Source organism: Habropoda laboriosa, unplaced genomic scaffold (genome assembly GCF_001263275.1).
Source record: "Habropoda laboriosa isolate 0110345459 unplaced genomic scaffold, ASM126327v1 scaffold102, whole genome shotgun sequence".
In the NCBI taxonomy this organism is placed as follows: Eukaryota; Metazoa; Arthropoda; class Insecta; order Hymenoptera; family Apidae; genus Habropoda; species Habropoda laboriosa.
In genome coordinates, this window is record NW_017100262.1 from 2986486 (window position 1) to 3002873 (window position 16388).

The window sequence follows — 16388 nt, forward strand, 5'->3', positions numbered from 1 at the left end:
CCCTTTCAAATTTCAACGAGAAACCTCCTTCCCTTCTTTTTCCACCAACATCCACCCTGTCCCTTCCTTTATCTATCGCGGAATTAATACAGAGAGAAGTGGGAGGTGTGGAGTAGAGGGAATCGTCGCGTCGTTGCACGCTCTCACGCCCGTTCATTAAGACTCATTAGCGGCGTGGTGACCTCAGATCCTACGATTACACGCCAGGTTCTCTCTCTCTCTCTCTCTCTCTGTGCGTGTATACACGCCAGCAGATGCTTCTTAGTCTCTGACACGTCCGCCGATATATCATTTCGTACATATCAGAGGGTGAAACGTTTTCTTTGGATGTAGCGGGAGCAAGTGGTAGAGAGACCTTCTCTAATCACGATATCTCTCGCGGTCAACATAGCTCTTTGTATTGCACGCGTATCTGTCACCGTGTTGCGAGAGGCTGTGTGTTCTTGTGTATAAATGTGTGTACGTGTACACGTGTCGAAATGGTAGCACGAGGCAGCCCCTGTTACTCCCGCGGGCCAATTAGCAATGAATGGGACCGGAGTCATTGTTATCTGGCCAGCTGTGCTCTCTCTGTCTTTCTTGCGTCGGTCGCGTGTTTTAGAAAGTGACTCTCTTATCAAGGTCTTTGGTGACTTTTCTGCTTGGACGGAGGAGAATTAGGGGTGTTATTTTTTAATTGGTTTCTTATGGTATATATTTTGGGGTTTTTGCGATTCTTTTCTTGCCTGCTGTCCAACTTTCTGCCGAAGAAATTTGGAATTGTCGGTATTGACGAAACTTTGGTATGCGACAGTTCTCGAAAAAATATTTGACACGTATTTTTTTATACTGGCATTCGTCCACAGCGAAGAGGTGAAAGTCGCCTTCGAAAATTTGGGTAATAAACATATTTTACCTTTCAAAAAAAATTCGTCAATTTATACTATTCCTCTGTCTCTAATCATTTTCGAGACGTCAGACTAAATTTCAGAGCGATTTCCACCCCTTCACTGTGAATGAATATTATCGAATATTTTTTTTCAACCTACTAATCACTTATTATTTTCTATTTGCCAAATTTCGTCTTTGAAAAACAGAAATTTCCTCAATTTCCACTATTCCTGCCTCCAATAATTTTCGGGTCGTCAGACTAGAGTTCAAAACAATTTTCACCCCTTCGCTACGAAACAATATTATCAAACATTCTTTCAACATCTGCCACACACCAAAATTTCACGAAAAATCGCCGACTGTCACTTCCAAATATCCTCGTCAGTCCACCCACCTAAACACAAAAAATAAAAATTCCCGCTGTCAGATAGCAAACACGAGGACCACGCGAAACAAAAATAGTAGCAAAGGTGGTCTGTTTCTTTGAAAGCAACGGTTTACGGATACCAGGGGGACCTATCAAGGCGTATTAGAAGCTTGCTGGTTTTTTTCGCGACAGTACGTTCACCGTTTAGACAGCATCCACTTCAATTTTAACTTACGCCGTGTGCCGTCGTAAAATACAGCATCGCATCGGTGTGTGCCACCGGGTAGTACGCGATGCTTTTACGGCGTGCTAGTTCAGAAATGTTCCGGGGCTCGATGTGCACATCCTTGCGAGGAGGAGTACGGGCCGTTGTAGGCGGGCTGGTGAAACCCAGAGCGCGATGCAAAAGCTTCTGGTCATGTTTGTAGCGAACGTGCTGCTGCCCCTTTGTATACCGCACCTTGCCGTTACATACATATCTCTGGCCGCGTATGCCTCTGGTACACGCGTCGCAATTAGTCGAGGAACACCGCCTGTGTGCTGGCACGCACGGCCATTCGGATATTATGGTCACGTAATGGCGACCATGGCGGAATTCGTCAGGAGTCAGCCGCGAATCTTCCACGCCGATGACTTCCTGTTTCACCGGTCGCTTTGGATACTCACCTTTCGCGGTTCTAATTTTGATATCGATTGAGTATTTTGGTGTTCTGGTATTTCGGAGTTCTTCAACTTTGGCCGTCTTTGAGAAGAAAAATTGTATTTATTTTTTAGCATTTTCGAATTTTGTCGCTTTGGATACTCACCTTTCGCTGTTCTAATTTTGATATCGATTGAGTATTTTGGTGTTCTGGTATTTCGGAGTTCTTCAACTTTGGCTGTCTTTGAGAAGAAAAGTTGTATTTATTTTTTAACATTTTCGAATTTTGTCGCTTTGGATATTCACCTTTCGCTGTTCTAATTTTGATATCGATTGAGTATTTTGGTGTTCTGGTATTTCGTAGTTCTTCAACTTTGGCTGTCTTTGAGAAGAAAAGTTGTATTTATTTTTTAACATTTTCGAATTTTGTCGCTTTGGATACTCACCTTTCGCTGTTCTAATTTTGATATCGATTGAGTATTTTGGTGTTCTGGTATTTCGGAGTTCTTCAACTTTGGCTGTCTTTGAGAAGAAAAGTTGTATTTATTTTTTAGCATTTTCGAATTTTGTCGCTTTGGATATTCACCTTTCGCTGTTCTAATTTTGATATCGATTGAGTATTTTGGTGTTCTGGTATTTCGGAGTTCTTCAACTTTGGCTGTGTTTAGAGAGAAAAATTGTGTTATTGTTCTTTAATACATATTCCCAAATTTGGTCGCTTTGGATTTTCACCTTTTACGGTTCTAATTTCAATATTGATTACATACATTTTGATGTCCTTTTATTTGGGAGTTGTTCAATTTTGGCTGCGTTTTCAGAGAAAAATTATGCAAACAAATGCAACACACTCTATATTGAATATACATGTGATAATTTGATTAAGAATAGAGTTTCTTCAAGGGGGAGGTCCAGTTTGAAAGTGATAAAATATTTATATGTACTTGTGTTTTCTTTTTGTATAAATTTCAGGTATAACATCTGAAAAATATGGTGCAGGATAACTCGAAACGTAATCGACCGATCAACTTCGGATAAAGCGCATTCTGTTCGATACACATTTTTCCAGAGATTCAGCTGACTGTCAATATTTCATCTTTATTTATAGTGTTTTGGGAAATAATGTGAAACCGATTTTTTTAGTAGCAAAACTGACTTTAAAGTTTTCGTTCTATTTTTTCAAATAATTCAAATCTTTGCTTTCAAATTTCTTTGATACGTGTACATTGCCGACAGTGCTAACCCAAAGTATAAAATGTACAATCGCAGTGTTAAAAATCACACTGAACGAAATTTTTTTATTGCAGCCTAAGGATGCTCTTCTCTACCAAAAAGAAAAAAGTATCACGATATCTCTATAAAACTCTAAAAAAAATTGTTCTGTTACGTTTAGGTACACTGTACAAAGACCCTCGAAATTAGAATAATTCGACGAAAGCGCATTAACCCCTTGACGTATATTGACGTCTGGGAGACGTTATTCATTTCACGTGCCATTGTAGACTTTGACGTCTGGGAGACGTCATGAACTGTCTCATGTTTCCCACTTATGCGAAAGTGTGTAAAAGGATTTAAAAAAATGTTCTTTTATATGCTTGATATAGCTATCTATAATGCTTATGTCCTCTGTTCTAAGTTACCTAATTCAACAAAGCAATCGATTGTAAATTTCCGATTGAATAGTGCAGAAGACGTGCTATGTAATTTGTCTCTTCCTAATTATCCGACACGTGGCAGACCGTCGCAGAATGAGTGCCCAACTCGGCTACAGGCAAAACATTGGGCACATTTTCCTCAGCATATACCTTCGACTAATAAAAAGGAACATCCTGCAAAGAGATGCCATGTGTGCGTAAAAAATAATATAAGAAGCGAAACAACTTGGCAGTGCAAAAAGTGTCTAGTTCCTCTACATACTCCAAATTGTTTTGAAATCTTTCATACTTTACAGAACTACTAATTTATTATTTTATAATGTTACTTAATTATTGTCCATTAACATTATACATCAACCTGATTAAATGTTCTGTTTCTAAGCTTTTGCACATAACTGTTCAGTCGAGCCAAATTAAATAGTATTTTTCGGACGCGTCGAATTCCGTTTTATTTGTATCTCAAGGGGTCAATAACCCCCGTAATTGAATCCAAGAAACCCGAAATCCATCAAAACGACGGATTCAGTCACTCCTCTATTAAAGAACGCTTAATTCTCTTACCGTCAAACTCCCTCTTAAACGAATAAATTACATTCTAAATGCGCCTCTCCGAAATGACGAATGAACAGGTTGAACAAGCTAAATCTGCAATAATTCAAGCGAAACTCGAGGCAACAGCGGATGTCAAAAATCCTCCGAGGGTAATTAATACGGACTTAATTAAACCTGTCTCTCTCTCTCTCTCTCTCTTACCGTGCATCGATCATCGTTAATTCGATGTCTTCCTTTTTCTCTCACCAGTCGGTCTCCGTGACCACGATGCCTCGTTTCATTCTCGTTTACACGTCCAGTTTCTCCGTTTCCCAGGCCTCGTATATGCGTGCGAGTGTGTATATTTGCTCGGACAGGCACTGTACGGTTTTTCCTACGCGGCAATAATTTCCAGGCCCGCAGGCGGGTTTCTGTACGCGCGCATTGTCGCGGATCCGTCCAGCGTATACACGTCCCTGGTAAATGGGCGCAGGGGTCCGAGGCTTTGTCTCTGTCGCGCCACGTGTGTCAATGTAATTTACTGCCTTCAGCCTCTCCGTGTCCGCAAACATCCTCCACGCATATGCGTTCATCGACGAAGAAACGTCGCCGCCCTTTAACCACCCTGATTTACGCTCCAACTCCTATCCACTTGGCGACGGAAACCGGCGATCCCGCTCTTTCTCTCTTGAGCGAGGGAACAGCTTGAACTTCCATCGAACACGTGTCGACGCGGTTTTCTCTTTATTTCTTTTGTACTTGGAAATGATTGGAATTGCATATTTTCTTTTTAATTGTTGTTTATTTTATTTGTGGAGAAATATTTTTCTTGGAATGTATCTTGTTATTTTTGGCGTTGAGTGGAGAAATATTGAGTCGGGGAAGAAATATTTCGACCTGAGATTTTAGCGATAAAATGCACTTTTTTAAGTAAACATTTTTATTTTTTGTTTATGGAGGAGATATTTCTCTTGGAATACGTTTTCCTGTTTTTGTCATTGAGTTGACAAATACACGTGGGAAGAAATATTTCGATGAGAGAAGTTAGCGGTAAAATAGACTTGGTTGGAAATGATGCGATTAAGGAATTTTCCGATTTTTGTCGTTCAGTTGACGAATAAACGTGGAAGAAACAGAGATGTTAGTGGTAAAATAGACTTCGTTCGAAACGATTCGAATTACGTATTTTCCTATTTTTGTAGTTGAGTTGACAAATAAACGTGGGAAGAAATATTTCGATCAGAGATGTGTGATAAAAGGAAATTGTAGACTGTATACGTAGCGAGTAAGAGATAATCGAGGAGATAAGACTTGTATGGTCTGTTGTGGGGGGGATATGAGAGATTATTGCGTGAATTTATGATATAAATGTAACTTTCGTGTAGTGAGATTCTTCAGATTATTTCGTTTATTCTGTCGTTGATGATTTCTTAGTTTCTTGGAATTCAGGCTTTACGTTGATTCGTCAGTCGAACGATCAATATTTGGACAGTTCATTCATTCGGGAACTTCTCGCTTTTTTATTTGTATCAAGGTGGTTTGAAGCATTGAAATAAAGTGACTGATTGAAAGTTTTTTATTTCTTAGAAGTCTTCAGTGATCTATCGCTCGAAATTCACTGTAAATCATTAGAAAAGAATTTTCCATATTTCGTGAAGTCTTCAATGATCTATCGTTCAATATTCACCGTAAATCAGTAGAAAAGAATTTTCCATATTTCGTGAAATCTTCAGTGATCTATGGTTTAAAATTCACTGTAAATCAGTAGAAAAGAATTTTCCATATTACGTGAAATCTTCAGTGATCTATCGTTCAAAATTCACTGTAAATCATTAGAAAAGAATTTTCCATATTTCGTGAAATCTTCAATGATCTATCGTTCAAAATTCACTCTAAATCAGTAGAAAAGAATTTTCCATATTTCGAGAAATCTTCAATGATCTATCGTTCAAAATTCACAGTAAATCAGTAGAAAAGAATTTTCCATATTTCAAGAAATCTTGAATGATCTATCGCTCGAAATTCACGGTAAATCGTTAGAAAAGAATTTTCCATATTTCAAGAAATCTTCAATGATCTATGGTTCAAAATTCGCCGTAAATCATTGCAAAAGAATTTTCCATATTTCGAGAAATCTTCAATGATTAAATCTTTAATCATTCGTACAAAGGATCAAAGAAAACCAGAAGAATTACTTATTCACGGTCGCAAAGCGAGAGCTCGAAAGTGCATTATGTTTCACAATTAAAGCGCCCCTCGTGGACGTTTCTTTTCAAATTTATACCGCGTGCGCTTGGAAAACGAGTTTTTTCCCCCGTACTAATTACAGTACCGCAGTCCACCAGTCGCTATAATCTCGAATCGTTTCGCCTTCTAGCGGAGTATGTATACTTACGACTCGTTCAAATTGTTGCTCTCATGTCAGAAAATACGGATCGCCGGACTTGGACTCTCGCGATCTACAGAAAACACCTCTCGAATTCTCCCATTTACCTTTACCACTTCTTTTTCCGCCTCTCTTCTTTCGTCCAACTTGTGAAATACGGAGAAACGCCAAGTCCAAGGCCGTTTGTATGTTAATAGAATGTTAACGCGATCTTTGCTTTAATTGCGCGCGATTTTACAAGCGAGATAAGCGTTGATTACGAGACACATTCTCGCGACGATCTTGAATTTCTGTAAAAGACTTGGAAAACTATGAACAAAGAAACGTAGGCTAGTTCATAGTTATTCTGGTAAATTTTTATATTTTATTCGGTATTTGAAAAATTTGGATATTTTAAGAATTTTAAGTTCCTACCTTCGAAGCCGCCAATCGTTGAAATCTTATCGATATAGATCCGAGGATAAGAGAAATTTGAAATCGACAAGCAGAGATAAATGTAGCCTCTGTGACTCGCAACTGTCAAAATAATAACGCGAATATTAAGAAATCAGGTTAGTCAAACCTCACCAAAATAATTCAGCGTTCTTTTCATAGATCGTGAAAATTCTATCGTAAAAAATAGCAAAGTACTTCATCAAATTCCCCATAATACCATCAAAAATTGAAGTTAAAAAATTTCAAAAATCGCAAGCAGAATGAAACGAATCTCAGTGAAATATCATACGATCCCATCGCTCTTTTAATAATCCCCCGGAGAATTCTCGACAGGAAACGCGTAACAGCGTAAAAAAGGCCTCGTCCTTTCCTCTTTATCTCGCTTAACAGATTTATGCGGTTGAATCGCAGTTAAACGTACGTACAAGAAACGACCTCTCTCTCTCTCCTTCATTCCCCACATCGCACACCGTAGAAAAGAGCGTAGAAATTAAACCCTAGAAGAAATCAACGCCGTCAGAAGAGGCAGTTCCGTGAAACGCGTCCGGTAAATTTGAAATATAGAGTCGTCCTCTGTAGTAATAAACGACGCTGTTCCATCGCGTTTTTCCCCCGGCGTTTCGCCGGAGAAGGACACCCCTTGGACTGTTTTACCGCGGTTGAGGGGGGAAATTAAGCGGTGAAACGCGAAGACGAACGATTACACGGCCGGACGTTGTTTGATATTAAAAGGTAGAAAAATTGAAACTGTCCCTCCGACAAAGATTGCACAGAGCGAGTGTGTCTCGTTTGTAGGATGGTGGATTTCGCCATATCGTCGGTGTAATTCCCCCTTTTTTTAGAGAAGAGGGCGAAGAAGGGGCCATTTAACGGCGAGCCATACAGCTTGATGTCGCAGTGTGCTCGACGTTAAAAAGTTTCCACGACGCGGACACACCGCCTCAGGTAAATCGTGCGCTGGTTTCAGCCGCTGCTGACCGGAACTTTCGATGGCCGCCGGTGTTAATGACATTTTCGTGGCATTTAGCGGAGCACGCCTTGCTTCAATGCTGTTGTTCTATTCGCTCGTTTGGGAGTTCGTTGGGACGTATTTTTTTTTATCGCACTTAAAGGAGACTTTTTGTTTATCTTTTTAGCATTGCTCGAGGGAGAGATTTTGAGCGACGTGGATGGCTTTGAATGGGAAATTTCCCTTAACACGTTCCCTGCCGCGTGGGGCGTATGCGCCCCACGCTGAACTTTCCGTTCAAGCCATTTGGTATTATCATTGTAAAATGAAGAATTTTTTAAAAATTCAATATGCAGTCGATTACGGGCATCTTAGTACTACTGCTGATGCCAAAATTTGTTACGAAAGAAATGTTAAAAAATTTGGTTCCAAATCGGCAAGGAACTGTACTGTAAAAGTTGTAACATTCTGCGATAGTTGTGTGGATAAACCACACTTATGTATGCCATGCTTTAACAAAGTTCATCGTAACATCCCTTTGTAATTGCATACAAACTTGAATTTAATTAAAATATTGTATTTTGAACTGATGTAGGCATGATAAAAAACTTATATGTGAGGATGCAACTTGCTTAGTAATGTTCAGCCAGGTATTTGTTAAACTAATTCCTAGAAAAATAAATTTATTCGTTTATTGTGTTATGCATGTTAAACTATACAACCTTTCCTTGATAATTATGATTTTTGCGGCATTTTATTTATTGTAAGGCATTCGCCAGAAACAAAATAATACAAGTGTAAAGCGTGGGGCGCATACGCCCCACGCGGCCTGAACGGAAAGTCTTCAAAAAACGGTCCGGCAGGGAACGTGTTAATGATTGGTGATAACAAGATTTTCGATTTATGTTTCAACTCTTTGGGGTAAAGAGTGTTCCACCTTTGTAGCTTCCCGTGGACCGCAGTTCTTTCGGTAAGAATTTCGCGAGGTCGTAAATCCCGCTTACACCCTCGGTGACGGTACGGGTTTGCTGCCTAATTGAGAAATTGATCTCTCGCGGTGGTTCAGAGAATTTTATTTTATCACGACTGAATTTACAAATGTTGATCGGAGATATTGATTAGCGAGCAATTCGAATTTTGCGTTGTAATGTGTTTGGCTGGGTCGGGTGTCACTGCTAGAGCGAGACTCCGAGTCGTCGCCCTGACGGAACAGAGCATCGGTTATGGAGAGGAGAGGTTTTGCCGATGTGTTCGCTCGAGGAGGTTTATTGCGGGCCATGTGAGTTTGGTAACTCGGTCCTGCGGTCGAATTTGACCATTAAATTTTACGATGATAATCCACTAGGCCGGGGTTTCCTCAGGTGCATGGCGACGCAACGAACTTTTTAGTACTTACATATGCACAGTGGGATGTTTCTCATCCCACCTTGAAACATTAGGAAAACAAAACTAATCTCATTTAACCTGTTTTCACAAATTTCATGGTGAGATTATTTATGTCCCACCTGATAATTAATTATCTCAACTTTTTTTTTTAAGTCTTAGTTGTTTTACGTCGCAATTCACACCTACTTTGTTACATTTTTTTAAATGAAATTCCTGTGCGACTAGAGTCTGTCTTTGTCTTAGAATTCTGTGCTTCGAAGAGCTAAACGGGATGCGGCAAGTTTTGAGAAAATAATTGAAGGAAGAACGGGGAAGATATGGACATTTAGGTGTGTTTTTCTAATTTGTGTGATGTATAGTTGGGACACTGTGAAAGCTTGCGTTGACGCTTTTTCGTTACGAAATTTTACTTTATCGTTACTTTGATGCATCTTCTAATACATTGTTATACATATACTTGACACTGTATTCACATGTTCAGGGAAAGCTCAAGATTACACTAATGTTTTAGACATTTTTTTAGATTTTTGGGAGTAGGTAACTGTATATCTTCAGACACTTCCACAGTGCAAACACTTTTGCATTCTCTAAAACTGCAAGAAATGCAAATTTTCTAGGTTCTAGAAATGAAACTAAATTTTGTACCGCAACCATACTCATATGCTCCCCAGTGTGCACACAAATTGAAAATACCGATGAACTAACGAGGTATACATGTGTGAAATATCTAAATTTTTGCATTCTCTAAAAATGCAAATTTTGTAATTTCTGAAAATGGAACTAAATTTTGTGCGCTGATTTTCCCAATTCCTATGCTTGTTACAAAATACCGATGAACTAACGAGAAGTATACTTACGTCAAACATCTAGACACAAATTTACAGAAATTTGATACTCTAATTTTACGAAAAAAAAAAACTTGATTTTTCCTCCATCGAGACACGTACAATTCCGAATACCAGTTCCACGCTTCAGTTTAACATCTCCCCGCATTTCTTCCTCCGACTACACCTGAAAGTCGTCCAAGTAGGTTTTCAAATTACTCGGAGTATTCGAGGTGGAAGTTGAAATTCTCCGGAGGCATCTGTTTGATATTGGAACAAGAATGATGGGAGATAACGTTTCACTTGGAAGACTATCGAAACGCGCGTACGTATAAGAATCGATATCGCCTGTCGAGGTTCCCGTGGCCTTTCAAATTTTCAACCGGCACGCCAAGATTCGAGGTAAAGAAAGAACTTGGTCTGAATATGCACGCTCTACTTTCGAGAGGACGGCGATGTAAAGTGGAAGACGAAGAAGAGTACAGGGAACACACCTGTTGGGATGCTCGGAAGCAGAAAGGGAAGCTGCACTCGGTGAAACGAAGTCGGAGATATGCGAATTCGTTACTTTGGATACGAAACGAAACACCATTCCGCGTATTCTCGTTGGCTTTAGATCGAAAGAACTGCTTCTTTGAAGCGAACGCTCCTTCGTTTGCTTGTGCTAAACTTCGTTTCACGTTTCTGACGGCGTTCTTCGTGTCCTTGGTTCGGTGTTTAACCCTTTTAGAGTCGAGGTAACGAGCTATTGTTAACGGAGTTACTTAGGAAATGTGAAGATTTTATTGCCTGCTGCCGACAAATTACAACAGCTTGCAAACCAAGGTGACGAAGACAAATTCTTTTAATTATTCTTAGGGGTTAGTTATCTCGTGTCTTGCATTTGGGAAGTGCAAGTGTCGTTTTCGCCTTTCATTGCTCGCTGTCGTCAAATTGCAATTTTTTGCAAATCAAGATATTAGAAAAAGAATAATTATCTCGTATTCTCACCGTAACGATTCGTCGTTATCACCTTTTATTGCTTCCTGTTGCCAAATTACAATTTTCTGCAAATGAATATATTACAAAAAAATAAATAAATCAATTTTCTAGCTTTTCAGCAAGTGTTTGTCAAAAATTAGCTAAAAATCGCTGATCCTAAAAGGGTCCGTTATCTAGTATCTTGCATTTGGGAAAATTTTCACCGTAACGATTTCACCGTTTTCGTCTTTTATTGCCTGCTGCCCCCAAAATTGCAGTGTTTTACAAATCAGGATAATAAAGAAAAATAAATTTTCTCAGCTGTTTAGCAAGTATTAGCCAAAAATCGCTGATCCCAAAAGGGTTTGCTATCCCATACCCCGCTTTCCAGACTTAAAAATTCATTTCCGAGGGTACTTAACCCTTTCGTTGCGTTAGTAGGACGCATCTGGCCCACTTAAATACAGCAGGACCCCTATAACTCGAGAAATATAATACAAATTAACTTCCAGTGACATCGCTTTTAGGGTCAGATTTAATTAACCCAGAATTACTAAGTTCAAAATCCAAAATTCATATGTTCTTTCTTTTACTCACGTTTTACAGAGGTGGTAACAATTTTTCTATCGCATTATACAGTATCCCACTGTAACTACTCATAGAAAAATTCGTCTCGATTAAATACCCTTTCCAAGAAAAAAAAAATTAGTCACCAAAGGGTTAAATTTAATTATCCAAGAGACACTGTTCTCGCCATTCCGTTGCATCGAAGAAAAAGACCGTCGGAATCGTGAAAATGCGCAGAGAGAGGCGGGGGGGATATTTTTCGCACGGCGTCGGCACTCGCATCCCGGTCACGATTAATTAACCGGCAACCGAGCGTGTCCTATTTACGAAGTTAAATGGAAAATAGAACGGCGAGGATTGAACGCTGCCCCGCGGGAAGAAGGGACACGAAAGTCGATGCTCCTTCCGGTTGGTTCGCACGATCGCGTGGAAAAAGTGTCTCGACCGGCCGTGCAGAAGCTGACGGGACGACGACTGCCGGCTTCGACGCCTTCTTCGCCTACCGGAATTGCCTTTCCCTGCTGCAGTCTGACGCTGTGCAGACGCTCGTTTGCCAATTTGTCACACTTGGATTGTGTACATTTTATCGCTGAATATTGTATCTCTCCTCGGAGTGTCCTTTTGATTCGCGATTCAGGAAAGAAGGCGAATCGAGACACCTTTTGTAATTAATTTAAGAATGTTAGAAATTTGCCGGGAAGATGTGCTTCTCTGTGAAAGGAATTGATTAAGCTAGGGTTTAAAGGGAATGTCTGATTATTGCTTGGAAATTTGAGAAATAAATTTCTGGAAATTCATCTGGAAATCGTTCAACAATTTCGTATCAATTTCTTACACTTGACATGAAAATATTGCCTCCGAGAAATCTTCCTCTGTGAAAATAAATTTCTGAAAACTACGTCTGCGGTTAGAGTCGTCTTTTACACTTGTTCAACAATCTCATTTCAATTTCTAAATTACTCTGTCCTTCGATGTAAGAAAATTATCTCCAAAAAATCTTCCTCTGTGGAACAGATTAATTAATTCACAATTCGAAAGAAATGCCTCGTTACTAAAAATCTGCGAAAGAAATTTGCCAAAACTCACTTGCAATTAGAGTCACCATTTCTCACAATCATTCGACGATCTTCCATCGGTTCCAAAGTTGCCCCACCTACGTTCACATTGGAACACGAAAAAGTTGCCTGGAAATAAGAAAAAAACGTATTAATTAATCCTACTCGAGAGATGAATCGGCTCGATTTATCCGTTCCCATTTACGAGGGCTCCAGGGCCGTGGATTGGAGCGAAGTCGAAGGTCGGGAGCACAGAATGGCGGCACGATAACAATTTCACCGTCAAAAAAACCGTGTATTTACAATGATTCATAGCCTCTGTGTGTATGCGTTCGCTATCGTGAAGATCGACGTTGCCTCGAAAGGAAGCAGCGGGTTCTACCCTCCTTTCAACTTCCGGTCACACAAAGCAGACCTTGTCTCTCTTCTCCGCGGCAAGAGAGGGATATTAAAGAGAAGAGGAATAAAAAAGAAAAGGGGAAAAAAAATCTCGCCCATATAATCGGGCGGAAAGTTCGAATCTCGGCCGCAGCCTACGTTCAATGGGGGACTTTGTCGAAAATTAAAAGCTCCTCGTTTCCGCTGATTCTTTCGCGCGCTACTCAAGCCTGGCCACTGTTTAACCCTTAGCTTACGAAATGCACAATTCGAGCTGTGGAAAACGGTACTTGGCGAAACTTTCCAGCGGACTTGCGGATGCTTGGGAATTTTCGAGAGCCGCGGATAGAATATCCCTCTCTTTTCGCCTTTGTGAAGATGGCCGGAATCGAGACCTCCGCCTGGAGGATGTCAAGTGTTGTAGACTGTACACAGAATTTTCACTCGGATTCCGTCGAGATCCGTCCGTAGGAATGACCGGAGATTATACTGTCTAATTAACTGCTTTCAGGGAAGTAGCACTGTTCCGGGGACAAATTGTGGAGTTTAATAAGGGAGACGTGGATCACCGACTTTTTCAACGTTTTTGGTAAATTTATCGTGGGAGGTAGGAAACCAGTGGAGAATCTTAATTAAAAATGCTTCTCTGTAACATTGCTATTTTGTAACATTTTTACTTGGTGAAAATTGGGGAGGGAAGGTGAACGTTGGGTTTATATCCTCGGAAAAAATTGAAGCTTTCCGTTCGGTAATTATGTACGAAAAAATTCCCAAACTTTAGCAATTTTTAGGTTCCTCGAGATGGTGTAAAATCTTCGTCACTCTGACGTCCTCAATGTAACCTATTGACTTTGCGATCCTGACTGCATTTTGTGACATTCGTACTTTCCAAAAATTGGAGAGGAAAGGTGGAAGTTACGTTTATATCCACAAAAAAGAATCGAAACTTTTCATTCGATAATTACCCACAAAAAAAATTCCCAAACTTTAGCAATTTTTAGACGCCTCGGGATGGTGTAAAATCTTCTTCATCACTCTGTTGTCCTCGGTATAACCTATTGCATAGCAAAGCATAACAAAAATTGGGGAGGAAAGATGAAAGTCAGGTTTATATCCCCAGAAAAAATGGAAATTTTTCATTCGCTAATTACCCACGAAAAAAAATCTCAAACTTCACCAATTTTTAGGTGTCTCGCAGCACTATCCCTAAAGAACTCCCCTACTCCACGCAACGAATTTGAAAGGCAAAATTCACCTACAATTGACACCAGAACAAAACCATCCCGCCGATTAGCATTTTCAAAAGGATCCACGATGACTCAAAAGCGAGCCGAAAAAAATTTCAGGACACCGCAGTGAACGGTTTCCTTCGATTCCTGGAACTCCTTCCGTTTCTCCAACGAAGGAAAGAAAAAAGAAAAGGCAGAAGAAGAAATAGTAAACCGTACATATTCGCAGGTGGAATTTTAAGCGACTACAGTCGTCGAGCATTCGACGGGGAAAATCATCAATATTAACGAGCAAAGAGAGAGATCGAGGCGAAGAGGACGCTTGTACATCTTGTTCGAAGATAAGACAGCCGTTCGGCTCTTAGGTTCGTTTCCTTTCCGGTTGCCACGTACGTTCGTTTCGAAAGTCAGTCACGTCTGACGCGTTCCACCGTATTTTCCATCAGCTGACAAATCACACGACGAAGAGTTATCGCGAATCTACGGCCGACTCGCGGTAGAAATCCTTTGCTGGAAGCTCGCGTGTGATCGTGCATTGGAAAAAAAGAAAAAAATACCGCCAGGATTTCGCCTCGCAGCAACACCTATGCGACGACAAGTCTCTAGAATTTTCACGGAATTTTGAAACGAGCTTCTTCGACGGAAATGACGAGCTCTCCTTCTCTTCCTCCTCCTTTTTTCCGCTGACTTCCGTCGAATCAGCGTGGAATACTTTTAGCTTGATGGCGCCTTTGATACGAACGCGATGATTAAACTGTTTGGGATAGCTGCCAGAGGTGAATTTATGAAATTTTAGTCGGGAGAGCAGAGGTGGACATTTTGAGGTTATTCGGGTCAGAGGGAAGTCCTGGTTAAATGATTTTGTAAGTAGATTTGTACGTTACATTTCTGGGGACATTTTCAATCGCCAGGAGAGATTTCTAGGGAGTTTTCGCCGTTTGGTAGTTATTTCTTTTTGAAATTTAATCTTTTCGAGAGTGCATTCGTTTCCGGTCTTCTGGAAATTTCGTTTCAATCTCTGGTGAATAACGGTGCTTTAAATTTCTCGTCTAATATCGCCGGCGATTTTCAGTATTTCGAAATACCGAGAAGAGGTAGAAAATAAATTACGATGTGCGTTGAAAAGAAGATAAAATTCTTAAAATCAGAAGGTTCTCCAGGAAATCGTAAGAAGCGTTCGAATCGGCCATCAATCTTGCAACGCGGTTAGGAAATTCGAAACACGCTTCCGTCGCGTTTCCTTGAAATCTCTGAATGGACGTCGCTGGAAATTTTCACTGTTTCGTAAGAAGGAGTAGAAAATAAACGACGACGTGTCTTAAAACGAGAAGACAGAGTCTCCGGGATCCTTAAAACCAGAAGGTTGTCGAGGAAACCGTAAGAAAGCGTTCGAATCGGCCATCAATCTTGCAACAACGTCAGGAAACTCGAAACACATTTCCTTACCGATTCCACTAGCTGCTGTTTCGTTCCTTCCATTTGCGACACGCGGGGCCAGCTCTTACAGAGAAACACTTTGAGTTAACCACCCGTCCTGTGACTCGAAACAGCGATATCGGCCGTTGGAGAACTGGAGAACGTTTCTCGGTGCGTCGATCTTCGAAAGAAGAAAGAAAAGGAGCGTAAACTACGGCTTCCGTTTTCACCATAAAGATCTAGAATCTTGCTAACAGATAAGATCTGATCGTGGCTGGCCAAAGGAAGTTAAGAACCGCCTTATTTCCTTGGAAATTGCCACCTTTCGGGAAATAACCCCTAATCATCCCTCTCGCGGCACACGTAACTGACCGCGATTCCACGACGATCTTACGTAGAGGAACTCGAGCCCGATGGAACTCGGCGGGTAACGGAGAGGAGGAATGTCGGGTTCTAGGGCAATTATCGACCTCTTGGAAATCCATTTTTCTCACGGATGTCGAGTCACGTTGACGATAATTCTACGGCGGAGAAGGGATCGATAAGGTCTACGCGACATCGCTATCCATATTCGAGGGATAAATCAAGGGAGGAGTGGAGAAGCTGCTGACGCTGCTGCAGCAGGATTTCTTCGTGGTTTATGGGGTGAACGTGACCGAGATTGTCTATGGTCAATTGGTTATTGGAAATTGGGGGTGGTTTCTGGAGAATTTTTGAGGGAGTTGTTGGCGATAGGGTCAAAA

At 40.6% G+C, this 16388-nt stretch overlaps 1 protein-coding gene across 4 annotated transcripts in view; it reads left to right on the forward strand.

Moving 5' to 3' along the window:
- The window catches only part of LOC108573011 (dystroglycan-like), a 189184-nt gene that overhangs the window by 82655 nt on the left and 90141 nt on the right, over positions 1–16388 (forward strand). The window contains exon 1 of one of the 4 annotated variants that reach the window (XM_017935366.1): positions 13560–13607. The exons of the other annotated variants lie outside the window; for them this stretch is intronic. The gene's annotated coding sequence lies outside the window, so the exon portion shown is untranslated. Of the gene's footprint in view, positions 1–13559; positions 13608–16388 lie in introns of those variants that run through there. 4 annotated transcript variants of the gene reach the window in all.